This window comes from Aulonocara stuartgranti (genome assembly GCF_965226115.1).
Source record: "Aulonocara stuartgranti genome assembly, chromosome: 9".
NCBI classification, from domain to species: Eukaryota; Metazoa; Chordata; class Actinopteri; order Cichliformes; family Cichlidae; genus Aulonocara; species Aulonocara stuartgranti.
In genome coordinates this window covers 32542307-32556124 of record NC_138960.1, presented here as the reverse complement: position 1 = coordinate 32556124, position 13818 = coordinate 32542307, and the positions used below count along the sequence as shown (strand labels likewise).

General features: G+C 40.7%; 1 protein-coding gene across 1 annotated transcript in view; it reads left to right on the top strand.

The window, feature by feature from the left end:
* The window catches only part of LOC309713968 (uncharacterized protein), a 138763-nt gene that overhangs the window by 67546 nt on the left and 57399 nt on the right, over window positions 1–13818 (top strand). The gene's annotated exons all lie outside the window — the stretch shown is intronic.

Sequence of the window (13818 nt, the reverse complement as noted above, 5' to 3'; positions counted from 1 at the left end):
TCCTCCCCGTTGGCGCGCTTGCGTCTTCTGGGCTGCTTCATAGCAGGAAAAGTCTTTTCCACAGGGATCGCCGCTGGCTCATCTTTACTTGCTGGTGCTGGATGTTTTTGGTTGATGTCATCCATGTGCTCAGGTTTTGGCCTGCTTTCACTTCTTTCTCCTGTAATGACAAAGAACCCAAACAGTGACATCAGGTCTATACCTTCAGCTCATCCACAAGTGCCCCCTCTTACCTCACAAAGATAAACAGTTTCACCATCTGCCAAACGTCTCAGGTGCCTGGGGACGCTATGCTGTGGTAAACATTTGAAGTGAGTGTAGAATGTTTAGCTGATTTAGAGTTTAGAAATGTGTTATCATAGAATGTAGAACTATTGTAGAGACACTGCCCTTAAAGTAATAAAGGCCTCACTGTGTTGTGAACTTAGGAGTAGATTGTAGAAGGCTTCTCCCCCCACTGAGTGGAAATTCCCCAGAGGATGTTTTAGGGTGGGGGTTTCAACATTGTAACTGGATAACTGTGGTCTGGAAGTGAGAGGGGTTTTATGACCTCTAGGGAGTTACCTACACCCACAGTGTTTTAACTGTCACGCACACACATCCACACGCACACTCACTTGAAGGAAATTTCCGTCCCCGGTTTCCTCCAAGGCGTGAGCGATAAGCAGAGTTTTGTCCTTTCCTTATAAGACTCCTAATTATTCAAAGTAACACTCTGGTATGCCGTTCAGCTGGGTTAGTTACGATATCGGGAGCAGTTAGGAGAACAAAGTGATACAGAGACTGTTCAGATTGCTTTCCCAGAATCAACTCAAAGGTTTATTTGGTACACAGCAGTTTATATAGAGAAAAAAAGGTTCGTGTGTCAGCTTTCCCAGTTCAAACCGGTACAGACTAAATAAGGAAACGTCTTCCTGCCTTCTGAGCAAAGTATCCCTTGTGTAGTTTATCAGTTCAGCTACAATTTATGATCATCCCAGCAAAATACACTCCTAGACATAGAATACAGAGTTCTTTCATTAGTGAATTCTGAAACAAACCACCTGGCCTTTAACAAGCCTTTTCCAGGAGATAAAGAAAAAGGGAGGATGGGAGTAAGGAAGTGGTCTCGTCTCTGTGGTGTTTTCGACCTTGGGGTACCAGCCTGTGAGTCTTACACATTAATTCTTGGGTCACAGAGAAAGAGAAAAACAACTAGTAAATGGGCCTTATTGAGTAGCAGTTTCTCTGCACAACATCACCACAAAACATTATCCTGTAAATGCTACCATGGTATCAAAATATCACAACATCACTCATGTGCACACAGTCACACACGAGCACTCATATAGGCACGCGGGAACGCGCACATGTAGGCATTCATGTGCTCGTGCACATAGACACAGACACAGAGTTTGCAGCACACCGTAGGGGGTTTTATGACAGCCTCTATAAAGCTGGCTGTAACTAACAAAGGGGTGAAGATTTTTGCAGAGGGACATCGGCCTCGTCTTCCCTTCTAGAAGTGCATGCTTAAATGAAGATGAATAAAGATTTTGTGAAAATGACTACTGAGTCCGGAGCCATCTCTGGATGCTCGAGGAATAAAAAGAACCGGGGTAAAACTGATTTCACAACATGAGCTCATTTTGGGGATAAAAGTAGTAAAAGTTCAACTTGTGAATAAAATTTTGGCTTGTGTGAGTTTTTTAGTTTTTACTTTGTTCAAATTTGAAGAACATCACACTTACAATGTGCAGTTCAGGTTGTATGTGTGAGAGCTGTACAACCAAATCCACACTGGCTCAGATTTGCCTCTGATTAACCACGAGGGTGTCACAGTTATCAAAGTCTGCAGACACTGTCAGCTGCAATCAACACCTTTTATTCTAATGCACAGGTGAGTTATAATGCATCTCCACTAGAAGATGGTCCCCTGTTATCTACTTTTTCACAGGCAAGCGTGGGTGAGAGTCTACAGCATTCTACCCCCCAAGGACACGTAGTCTAATGCCTTTATTTTTCATGACCATGTCCACTTAATACTGTACTATATGGTTATATGGCATTTTAGTTAATATACAGCATAGAATTGAGGCACTTCAAATATTTTCATCTCAACACCTCCTCCCTGGAGATAAGGAGTCTCACTATCTGCCTAATGTCTCATGGTGCCTGGGAGTGTCAGTCCAACTCACTCACAATACCCATCTGTGTGTGGAATAACATATTTGATGTTTTCCTATATGTAGAACAAAGTCGCACAAAATGTACTATAGATATTACTAAAGTGATATTGTCAAAACATATGATCAACACATAAAATAAAGAAATGTCCATCACAAGAGTTAGCAGCTTACACAAGAACAGAAAGAATATGAAAAAGAAGTGGAAAAGGAAAACAGAGGATTATTAATGAAGTCATGATCACTCCACAGACATCACCTTCATATGAAGGGAAACAGAGAGTGTAACTCAAATGATAAAACATTAAGTTCCTGAGGCAGACAAACAGAGAGGCTAAACAGAAGGCAGAAATCAAACCAAAGTGAGCTAAGAGAGAGAGACCCTGTAGAAAATGATAAAGTTAAGCAACCAGTGTAGTTATAACTGACTTACTCTGGATCTCCTCTCAGACTCAGGAGGGGGCGAGCGGGCCGGCTTTGTAGTTGGAGTCGGACCAGCAGAGACAATGGGCTCACTGACCTCCACTCCCCAAGTCAGTCACCACGAGGACAAGTTCTTTGTTTAGAGATGATTTAATCCAAGCTCACCAACAACATCACTCAGCTGTCCTCGTCAGAACTGATAAAATAAAAGCAGTAACATTTAGAAACGTCAGTTTACTAAACATAAAAATATTGCTCTTTTAGCCTCACTCACATGTTCTGTAAAGATTAAATGACTTAAATCATCACGTGGTTTACAAAAACACATTGTTAATCTCAGCAAATAAGTGTGCATCCAGAAATAACTGTTTTATCTCGTTTGACATGGAAACTTAAAATTACAAAGAGACACTGAACGCACCTTCCTACCAGCTGTAACCTAACAGGAGAACGTACGTTCGTCTTCGCAGCTGCGATACATACCTGACAAAAAGCCGTTCATCAATTAGATTTAACACGACGCTTCTCCACAATACTTTGATGCGGGTTCTTCAAAAAGTGCCCATTTTTAAAACGGCGGAAAGACACAGCAAAGAGCACAGTACGCACACTCCTCCTTCCTCTTCGTCTGCTGCCCTGCTTCTTCTTCTTCTTCTTCTTCAGTTTTATTGGCGGTTTGCAAACAATAAAATGGTGCGTTACCGCCACCAACTGGTATGGAGTGTCGACCCTCAAACCCTCCCCAAATGTTTACTCTTTTAAGCTACTGATGTGAGCAAAAGACTGTCCACACTGATCACAGCTGAATGGTTTCACACTGGTGTGGATCAGCTGATGTGATTTCAAGCTACCAATCTGTGGCTGCGCTGATGTCTTTTTAACCTATCAATCCGAGTAAAAGACTTTCCACACTGATCACAGTTGAAAGCTTTAAATCCAGTGTGGGCGAGCTGATGTCTCTTTAAATGACCTTTCAGAGTAAAGGTCTTCCCACACTGATCACAGCTCAAGCTTCTCTCCTCCCTGTTGGCGCGCTTGCGTCTTCTGGGCTGCTTCATAGCAGGAAAAGTCTTTTCCACAGGGATCGCCGCTGGCTCATCTTTACTTGCTGGTGCTGGATGTTTTTGGTTGATGTCATCCATGTGCTCAGGTTTCGGCCTGCTTTCACTTCTTTCTCCTGTAATGACAAAGAACCCAAACAGTGACATCAGGTCTATATCTTCAGCTCATCCACAAGTGCCCCCTCTTACCTCACAAAGCTGGTCCATGAAAATATTGTCAGACATAAACCGGTCCGTGGTGCAAAAAAGGTTGGGGACCGCTGGTCTACAGCTTTCTACCCCCCAAGGACACGTAGTCTAATGTCTTTATTTTTCAGGGCCATGTCCACTTAATACTACACTATTCGGTTATATGGCATTTTAGTTCATATACAGCATAGAATTGAGGCACTTCAAATATTTTCATCTCAACACCTCCTCCCTGGAGATAAGGAGGAGTCTCACTATCTGCCTAATGTCTCATGGTGCCTGGGAGTGTCAGTCCAACTCACTCACAATACCCATCTGTGTGTGGAATAACATATTTGATGTTTTCCTATATGTAGAACAAAGTCGCACAAAATGTACTATAGATATTACTAAAGTCATATTGTCAAAACATATGATCAACACATAAAATAAAGAAATGTCCATCACAAGAGTTAGCAGCTTACACAAGAAAAGACGTCAGAAAGAATATGAAAGAAGAGAAGTGGAAAAAGAAAACGGAGCATTTTTAATGAGGTCATGCTGAGCCTCTTGTCGCGATTGTTTTATGTTGGGCTGAGAACAAACAACCAATACTCAGATCAGGTCCAGTACACAACAATTATGTATTAAGCACATATGTGGGAGACGTGCACGATACCACCCTCAGTGTAATCCGGGAGATCTTAAAGAGGAAGCACAAGCACTTCTTTATTTAAAGGGTTGTACACGCCCCCTTGAACTTTCCCACATTTTGTCACATTACAGCCACAAACATGAATCCATTTTATTTTTATTCCACGTGAAAGACGAACATAAGGTGGTGTACACGTAAGAAGTGTAATGAAAATCAAACATGATTTCACACATTTTTTTACAAATAAATAACTGAAAAGTGGGGAGTGCGTAATTATTCAGCCCCCTGAGTCAATACGTTGTAATGATAATAATGGATTGCATTTATATAGCGCTTTTCAAGGCACCCGAAGCGCTTTACAATTCCACTATTCATTCACTTTCACATTCACACACTGGTGGAGGCAAGCAGGTTGCAGCCACAGCTGCCCTGGGGCAGACTGACAGAAGCGAGGCTGCTATACCGCGCCATCGGCCCCTCTGGCCGGTAGGGTAAAGTGTCTTGCCCAAGGACACGACGACCAGGACAGAGAGATCGAACCGGTGACCTTCTGGTTACAGATGCGCTTCCCAACCGCTGAGCCATGGTCACCCCACCTTTGTAGAACCACCTTTTTCTGCAATTACAGCTGCCAGTCTTTTAGGGTATGTCTCTACCAGCTTTGCACATCTAGAGACTGAAATTTTTCCCCATTCTTCTTTGCAAAACAGCTCCAGCTCAGTCAGATTACATAAGATTTGTGAACAGCAGTTTTCAGATCTTGCCACAGATTCTCGATTCGATTTAGACACCAGACAGGTCAGAGATAAAATTATTGAAAATTTAAAGCAGGCTTAGGCTACAAAAAGATTTCCCAGGCCTTGAACATCCCACGGAGCACTGTTGAAGCGAACAGTGGGGCTGAATAAATACGGACGTCCCACTTTTCAGTTATTTATTTACAAGCAAAACACTGAGTATAAGCCATCTAATTTATCTTGTAATTTAGCAAGGTTCAATTTATCCTCTTCAATTAGTGTCAATTTGAGAGATTGATTTTTCTTCCTCTAATCTTTTCGATTTCACATTAAGGCTGCCAACCTTCCTTAAATATTTGTCAATTTCAAATTTTAATAATTCCCAGTTATTTGCAAACTTTAATTTTTCTCGAGCTATAGATCAATAGTTTGAGATCAGTTCTTTAAGATCCTTTTTCACATCATCTTTCTCTAAAAAAGAGCTGTTGAATTTCCAATATGTAGATTTAACAACAGAAGATTTAGGGGAAGTTAAATTAATTTTAATACGGCTTTATGATCTGTTGCTGGCGAAGGCCACCTACATCTATGCTATCGCTATCAAAACTTTCCAGAACTAACCAAAAGGTTGCACTAAGTAAACGTTTTGGAATGAGGATATTTGAATCTCCAAATGTCTATGAGTTTAAGGCGTACTATAACAGCTTTCAATGTAGTAGTAATTCTTTTTTTTTAACACTTGTAGTTTTCCAATTATCATACATAGCATTCCTATTATTTTACAGAAAACCACAAAACAACAATCCCACAGATCATAAAGACAGATAATACCAAGACGGGAAAAGGGAAACAAAAAACAAAACAAACAAACAAACAAAAAAACAAACAAAAAGCACAGCAACAACAGCAAAAAAAAGAAAAAGAAAGGGGGGAGGGGGGTGCACCTCTCTATTGTTTTTACAGGACTGTTCTAGGGCAAACAAAAACACTGAAGATTCCAGTTCCAGACCGGATAAATTGTTGACGTATGTTAACAGAGGGTTCCACGTTGTGTGGAATTTGCCGATGGATCCGTTCAGAGTACATCTGATTTTTTCCAGTTTGACATTTTGCATAACATCCGTTATCCAGCGGTGGTGTGATGGAGCAGTAGTAGACTTCCATTTAAATAAAATCAGGCGTCTCGCTAATAATGACAAAAACGCAATGACCCTCTGTAAATGGGCAGGGGGAACAGAAGTCACAATACCAGAGAAACAACCAAAAACTGTCACCAAGGGGGAGGCGAGATGTTATAGGCATAGGCTTTAGAGATGACTTCAAAAAATGATGACCAGAAAGGAGCAATTTTCGGACAGGACCAAAACATATGAAGGGAAGTAGCTGGAGTCTGTTTGCATCTATCACACGATGGGTCTATGTCTATGTTCGGAAATATTTTTGCTAGTTTAACTTTTGAAAAATGTAACCTGTGTAACACTTTGAATTGTATTAGGGAGTGTCTTGAACATATAGAAGACGAATGGACCCTGGTAAGAGCCATATCTCACTCTTTGTCAGACAGCTGGGCACTGTCGTGGAAAATTTAACAATAACCTGCAACACACCCAGCGAGCTTGATTTGAAGTGGGTTTAATAAACACATTGCGATGTGGAGAGAGCATCCCAGTGAAACACCGGGACCATCTCCGGATTGTGGCCACCGCCCACACAGACAATGAACATTCCACAACCTCACATGTTGGCCCCTCTCACAGGGGGCTATACCTCCTCCCTCACAGAGAGAATTATGACCTTGTTTTCTGCTTGGCTGTCACCTAAGGATTTACATCCCTGATAAGCAGAAGGAGTCTCACTATCTGTTTAATGTCTCCCATTACAATGGCCTCACTGTGTTAACTTTCCACATGCATGTAAACTAGTGACAGGAGTGCTCTTACTATGGTAAAGTGAGAAAGTGATATTACTATAACTAATGTGATATGATTAAATGTGTGATTAATACATGAGAAAAGAAATCTGCCACCACAACACCCAAATCATTCTCCCACTGTTCTCGAATGTATGAAATAGACAGGTTATATGTCTTAGTTACATCAAGCGGCTCTCTCATAAGAACCCGTTGTTAAGATAAGGAAGTTTTTAGGTGTGTGATATATTTCCCACTTTATCATTAAATCTCCCAATTTATTAACTGTTTCTGTAAAAGACCCTCTTCCCCAGTGTTATTAGGGATTGAGGCACACATGCCTCACCAAACATCACACACTCCTTTGTGCCATTTGCTTTGCCCTGTCAACCTGTAGGCAAATGAATAGCACAAACATATACTAACACTGATGTTAGTGCTTCTCGAGTTTTAAAGTAAAACCCAAAAGTAGCCATGAGTTTCCACACAGCCAACACTTCTGAGCTACATTTTGCAACAGAATTATAGATCTTTCCTCTCTGTCTATGCAGCGTACTGTACTCTTTACTATTGTAGGGCCATCAGCCCGTTTAAAAGGTGTGAACCCTCTCCAAGGCATTTACAATTATCTTTACTGTGCCCACATCAGTGATTGGGGAAACCAAAACAACCACAACTCTGGAAGAACGACTTCCTTCTTTAGTGCTTCCAGCATTTTTGAGGCCGATCAAAACCCCTCAATGAAATGGGATAAACCAAAAATCCAATCTTTACGGTGTCAAATGTGTAAAAATTGAGTACACATGTCAAAAGAACTCACGACTGTTACTATTGTTAAAATCTCCCAATTCTTTCGATCTTTGGGCTGAAGGACGGACAATACTCGGTGTACAAATGCTCAATCAACAATCTTTTATTACATACAATTGAACACTTTACGAGCATAAACCATCCAGATGGGGAGACATGCATGAAGAGGGTCACAGCAAATCTCAAACTGGTGGAGGGTTACTCAAACTCTTATAGCCTCTAGTGGCCCGCACCTAGTCGTAAAACCCTAAACATTCACATTCTTTCTAACTCCTAGCGAGCCTGACTTATGGCCTTGGCTCCCTGTTTTGTCTGCCTTCAACAACGGTGGGGGTGTAGTCTCCCGTGGAATGTGCTCTCTGTCTCCTCCACTATGAGAAAAAGCAAGGACCTGACTCTCTGAAAACCGTGTTTCTTATAACTCAGCAGTATAATGCATCATAAACAATATCATTCATTCACACTGAATCAGCAGTCTAACGTAATACAAATCAGTTTAATAACTGTAATAGTTTTCACCTAATTCAGGAGAATACTACAAACTAAAACTACATAATGATTTCACAATCTTTAATCAGGGGTATAACATGGCATAAGATCATATTATAATCCCACACTATGTTTACTCAGACAATGAGGGCCTAATGCACTTACGCATCAGGAACTGACATGCTAGATAATCAGTCTACCTACCCTACAAAATGCACACAAGTTGCTGTAAAACATGCATGCTATAATTACTCCAATCACTTTTACTCATGCTCAGGACTCTAACAGAGTTTGTGATGTTCGGAGAATCATGTAAATGCATATCATTTATAAAATGATTATTAACGTCACAACAACAACCTCCGTAACTTGAAAACACACTAAGCTTTCCAGGGAAACTGATTGGCTGTTTTAAGCAGATGTGATCTGCATTCATTCGCTGATCCCTCTTGGGTGGCACAGAGTCTCACTCTGCAGTCGCTGAGTTGGAGCTCGGCACGCTCTTGTTGGAGGAGGGCGCTCTTTTCAGCCCTCACCCTCTCGTTCCAACGCAGCTTTATGGTTATTGCTGTGGTTCTGGAATCTTCTCATGATGACTAGTAGGGCCCCAAACCCCATGACCTTTGACCTTAACCACTGCCTGGGCTGTCAGCTCTGTTATGAATGGTCCCTGTTCTTGCTGGGTCTCTGAAGACTTCTGATCAGCACCCAGACTCAGTCAGGAGATTCCACCCTTGGGATGATTTCTTCCAGCAATACTCTGGCTGCTGCACCTGTATCTCTTCACTAGGAGGAAAAACTTCTAACCATTTAGAAAACACGTCAACCATCATCATCATAATAATAATAATGAATTGCATTTATATAGCACTTTTCGAGACCCTCAAAGCGCTTTACAATTCCACTATTCATTCACTCTCACATTCACACACTGGTGGAGGCAGCTACAGTCATGGGCAGACTGACAGAAGCGAGGCTTCAAACCACATTTTCCTTTCAGTTCAGTGAAGTTTACTTATAGATCATCAAAACCTTATCTGAACATGGACTTAACCCCCCTGTAGAGGTTTAATACCTGTACATGAACGGTTAATCCCACAAATCACAGTAAAAAGCCATGGACAAAAACACCATGAAAAAACTCATGGAAAACATAGAAAACATTGTTTAAACCTAGAATCCCTCCGTTTGACACGTGGTCTCTCCCATGAGTCAACTCATCAGAACTAGGAGAATAACAAAAAGGAAAAGGTTAGTTACACAAATTCTCAGACAACATCAGGGCTCCTCCTCCGGAGTAATTTTGCTTCAGCCCTGTTAAAGACTAAAATCAGCATTAATGTCATGTCAAGTGGGTCTAACTCTTGGCTCTGCCTGGAGCCTGCATCCACACCACAATTACCTAGAAACCAAAATTGGTGAGTAAATACAAACTTCACACTTACGAACAACTGTAGGTTATGAGAGTAATAAGGCATCCAACACAGACAAAAGTGTGTCATATGCAGTTTATTTCCCCAAATCATTAAAACACTACTGTTACCATAATTTGCTCAAACCATGGATCATCCCATGTGTTTAATTAAGTTACTGGTTACAGTAGTTTTATCTTAAGTAATGTCACTCACTTGTTTTCACACTTTGAGCTCAACACCTTAAAATGAATAACGATATGATAATGAGTAATCACTGCACAATCTGCTTCATTTCACTCATGTCTGCCTGCGTGACGCCAGAACCCTTAGAGAGGGAAAAAAAACATTAGCCAGTGGTGTTTCCTCGCAGGTCGGGCCTGGATCAACAGATTCCAGAGGTGTTGCTGTAAATCATGTAGTCAACCCTCCTTGTCTGTGAAAGGAGTGATACCGATTTTAACACAGTATGTGTTTCACATTGAATACACATTTTTCTCCTGTAGCATTTAACATTTTCCAACAATACAGTGTGTTACTGTAACCAACAAGCAGCCAGGAAAACACAGTTTTCTCCACACAAAATCAGTAACACAGAAAAGTAGCAGCTTAAGGGTTAAGTCTGTAAGGCCCACACACACTCATGTGAACCTACAGTCTCCCCTCCTCTGGTCTCTGTCATCCTCCTGCTCCTGCAAAAACAAGCAAACAAAAGCACATACATCCACCCTTTTTCACTGTTTGGGTGGGTTAGGCATTAGCAGTGACTAATGCTAAAATAGTTAACGTCTTCACAATTTCAAGTCAGTCACACTTAGTCCACATCATCAGTCCAGCCACAGTCCAATCACATGCATTCATCCAGTCACATGCAATCGTACCAATCATTGCTGATAGTAGAAAACCGCGCATGAATTTAAATATCCACTGACAGCAATATTTCATCATTCCAAAAATAAAAACTATTCTTATTGCTTTTGAAATGGATTGAATCGCTACAATCCTTTTAAAACAGAGGACTTACTATCTAATATGGTCAGCGTCCTATGTAGGTGAATTTTCTCAGAAGCCCATTGTAATCTAGAGAAGCTCACCTTATATTTGCTCTCAATTAAAGTATTTTATAACACTTTTACTCCTGATCTTGCAGGCCTGCTTTTACATCATCAACACACAAAATATCACCCCCAGAGGGATGATACCTGGCAGGTTTTTTCCCCCTAAGTGCACCGTTACAAACAAAACATATTAGGCCTTGTTCAGGACATGTCTAAATATATATAAAAAATAAACCTGTGTTTCTCTTACAAAAAGAAAACAACCCTAACCTATCTGGCAAAATCAGCCTGGTACTAAAACAAACAAACAAACAAAAAAAACAAATCTACCAGAAATCACAGGAAAAGTTTTGCTTTCTGGTGACACAACATGCTGTAGGGATTAAAATCTGCCATGCAGTGCTGCAGTCACTGCTTCTGTTCATGTTCCCCACATCATATTTACGCCTTTAGACGAAGAAGAACACCCACTAGAATACCCAAACTGAGTTTCTAGGAACCTGCACCCAATAATTGCAGCAGTAAGGAAGCGAGGCTTTCCCTGTTGGTCCACTTGAAAATCCTCCCAAATCAAAACAGCTCACCATTGCAGATCCTTTTCAGTGCCTCTCTTGGTTCTTTTAAAAATTCCTGCATGTGTGAGTCGCTGAAGCACAGTTCGCAGTTCCCCCATGTACTTGAGGAACACGAGACTTTTTCAGATAAATAAAGGCAAATATTGCAAACTACACAAAAGGCAGCCGCTAAAGCGTTTAAGTTTCAAAATAGGACAAACAAAACAGACTAAATTGTCAATTCCACTTAGAAACAAAATATTAATTCTATAAATAAATCTTAGTTGGTTTTACAGAAGAACAGACAAAATTGACTAACTTTTGTCAACATCAAATAAACTGAGAACTAAAAGGAAATTCTCAATCTCTCCTTGTTGTATAGATTAGCTTTTCAAACAGTTTTAACAGTTACTTTAGTCTGACAAAAGCCGAATGACGAATTAGTGATTCTCTGTGCAACTTAATTTGGATTGGCTGTTCTTTTTTTTTTAAGAGTCCAAGAGAGATGAGGCCTATCGCAATAGTTTAATTTTTCTATTGAGAAAAAGTTATTTCGCAATACATTTCGTTATTGTTCTATCGCCCAGCTCTAATGCTTATCCTACAAAATCAATCTCTCACTCTCCCTCTGTCTGTCTTTCACTCACTCACACAGACACACACCACCACTGTCAACTTTGCTAAATTACTAATGAAAAACATTGACCAGGCAGCTGTGATTGAGCAGCAATGTCCATCCAACTCTTTTCATGGTTGTTGTAGTCGTGATAACTTTGTGAGGCCACATTGAAAAGCCTCGGATATGGAAGCGTAGAGCTGCCACCCAGGCAAAAGAAAAGTGAAAAGTATATTGTTTAACAATATACCTTTCACGTTTTTTAACAATATAATATCACATTATTACAATATACAGAATTATCACATTCGTACAATATAAATATTATATAGACTACATCGCAGCTCCAGTCACGCTTCCATCACCGTCTTTCTCGTCTTTTCCCAGAGTAACAGCCCAACAGGACGATCTATTGGCTAGCACTGCTTCGCCTTGCACGCGTTCTTATTTTAAACTTAATCTGGAATTCATTGCAAACTGTTTGTGCGGGATATGAACGACAAGATTTTGTTTTTCTACAAGAGTTAGTAAAAAACATCTCCAGTGTGATCAAATCTTCTTGCCAAACATCCACAGCTTGGCAGTGTATACAGCACTATAATGACCAGACCTAATACTTTTGAAAACCATACATCTTTCCACAGGTCTCAACTTCATCAGACATCACCTAGACACAAAGCTGGATGATGCCAGCGCAAACAGCAGCCTAACCGACTAAGATGATAGATCCATGGGGTCAGGAAAGCCAGATGCAGGGCTGGAGCGGTACCTTTCATGTCCATTCACTGGAGGTGTGGCTCTATTGCATGGCGTTCCTCACATCAAGAAGCTGCCGATCAAAGGCAATACAGCTCTTCCTGCATCTGGAGCTTGTGAAGGACTTCTCAATCATGCAGGACTCCTGTTCACTGCTAAACAGTCACAGCTTCACAGAAAGAACCTTGAGAGCAAACTGCTGCTGAAGCTTAACCATCACCTCACTGAGTGAAGAAATGGCACATTTTTGCTAAATATGCAGAAATAGATGCACACCCATACAATTTATGATGAACTGAGCTGGCTTGTATGTACATGAGGAAGATGTCTCGTTCTGTTTTCTCTGAGGTTGCTGTGCCATTTGGAGCAAAAATGAATATAAAGTTTACAGCATATCTTGTCACTGGAAATTGTTTGCACTGTTTATATATTTATATTATGTACTGCAGGTATTGGTGAAAAAAGCTTGTTTGAAAAATGTTGTGAAAATCTGGAAATTAGAATTGTTGTGCTTTATTTTGTTGATGTTTTTACATATATTCCTTTTGAAAATACTAAAATTTGTATATTTATTTATTTTTGTTTGTCTGATAGCATTTATAAAATAAATCGGACATTTCAAACAGTTACTCGCTACTTGAGTAGTCTTTTCACCAAGTACTTTACTCTTACTCGAGTAACTTTTTTTTATGACTACTTTTCACTTTTACTTGAGTAATAATATTTCAAAGTCATGCTACTCTTACTTGAGTACAATTTTTGGATACTCGACCCACCTCTGTAACCGGGCATGATCAGAAATGACAATTGGATCATATTTACAGTCTGTAATAGCACCGGAGGTTTGAGCACCGGGGGTCTGCAAGCTGTCCATACCTACCACACCTGCACACCCGCTTCCTCATCCAGCACCGACTGCACCGCTGCTTCCGAGTCCAGCAGCGAAACACCAGCCATCAGCCAAGACCAATAATCATTGGCCACTTTCCAGGCCAACAGCTAAGG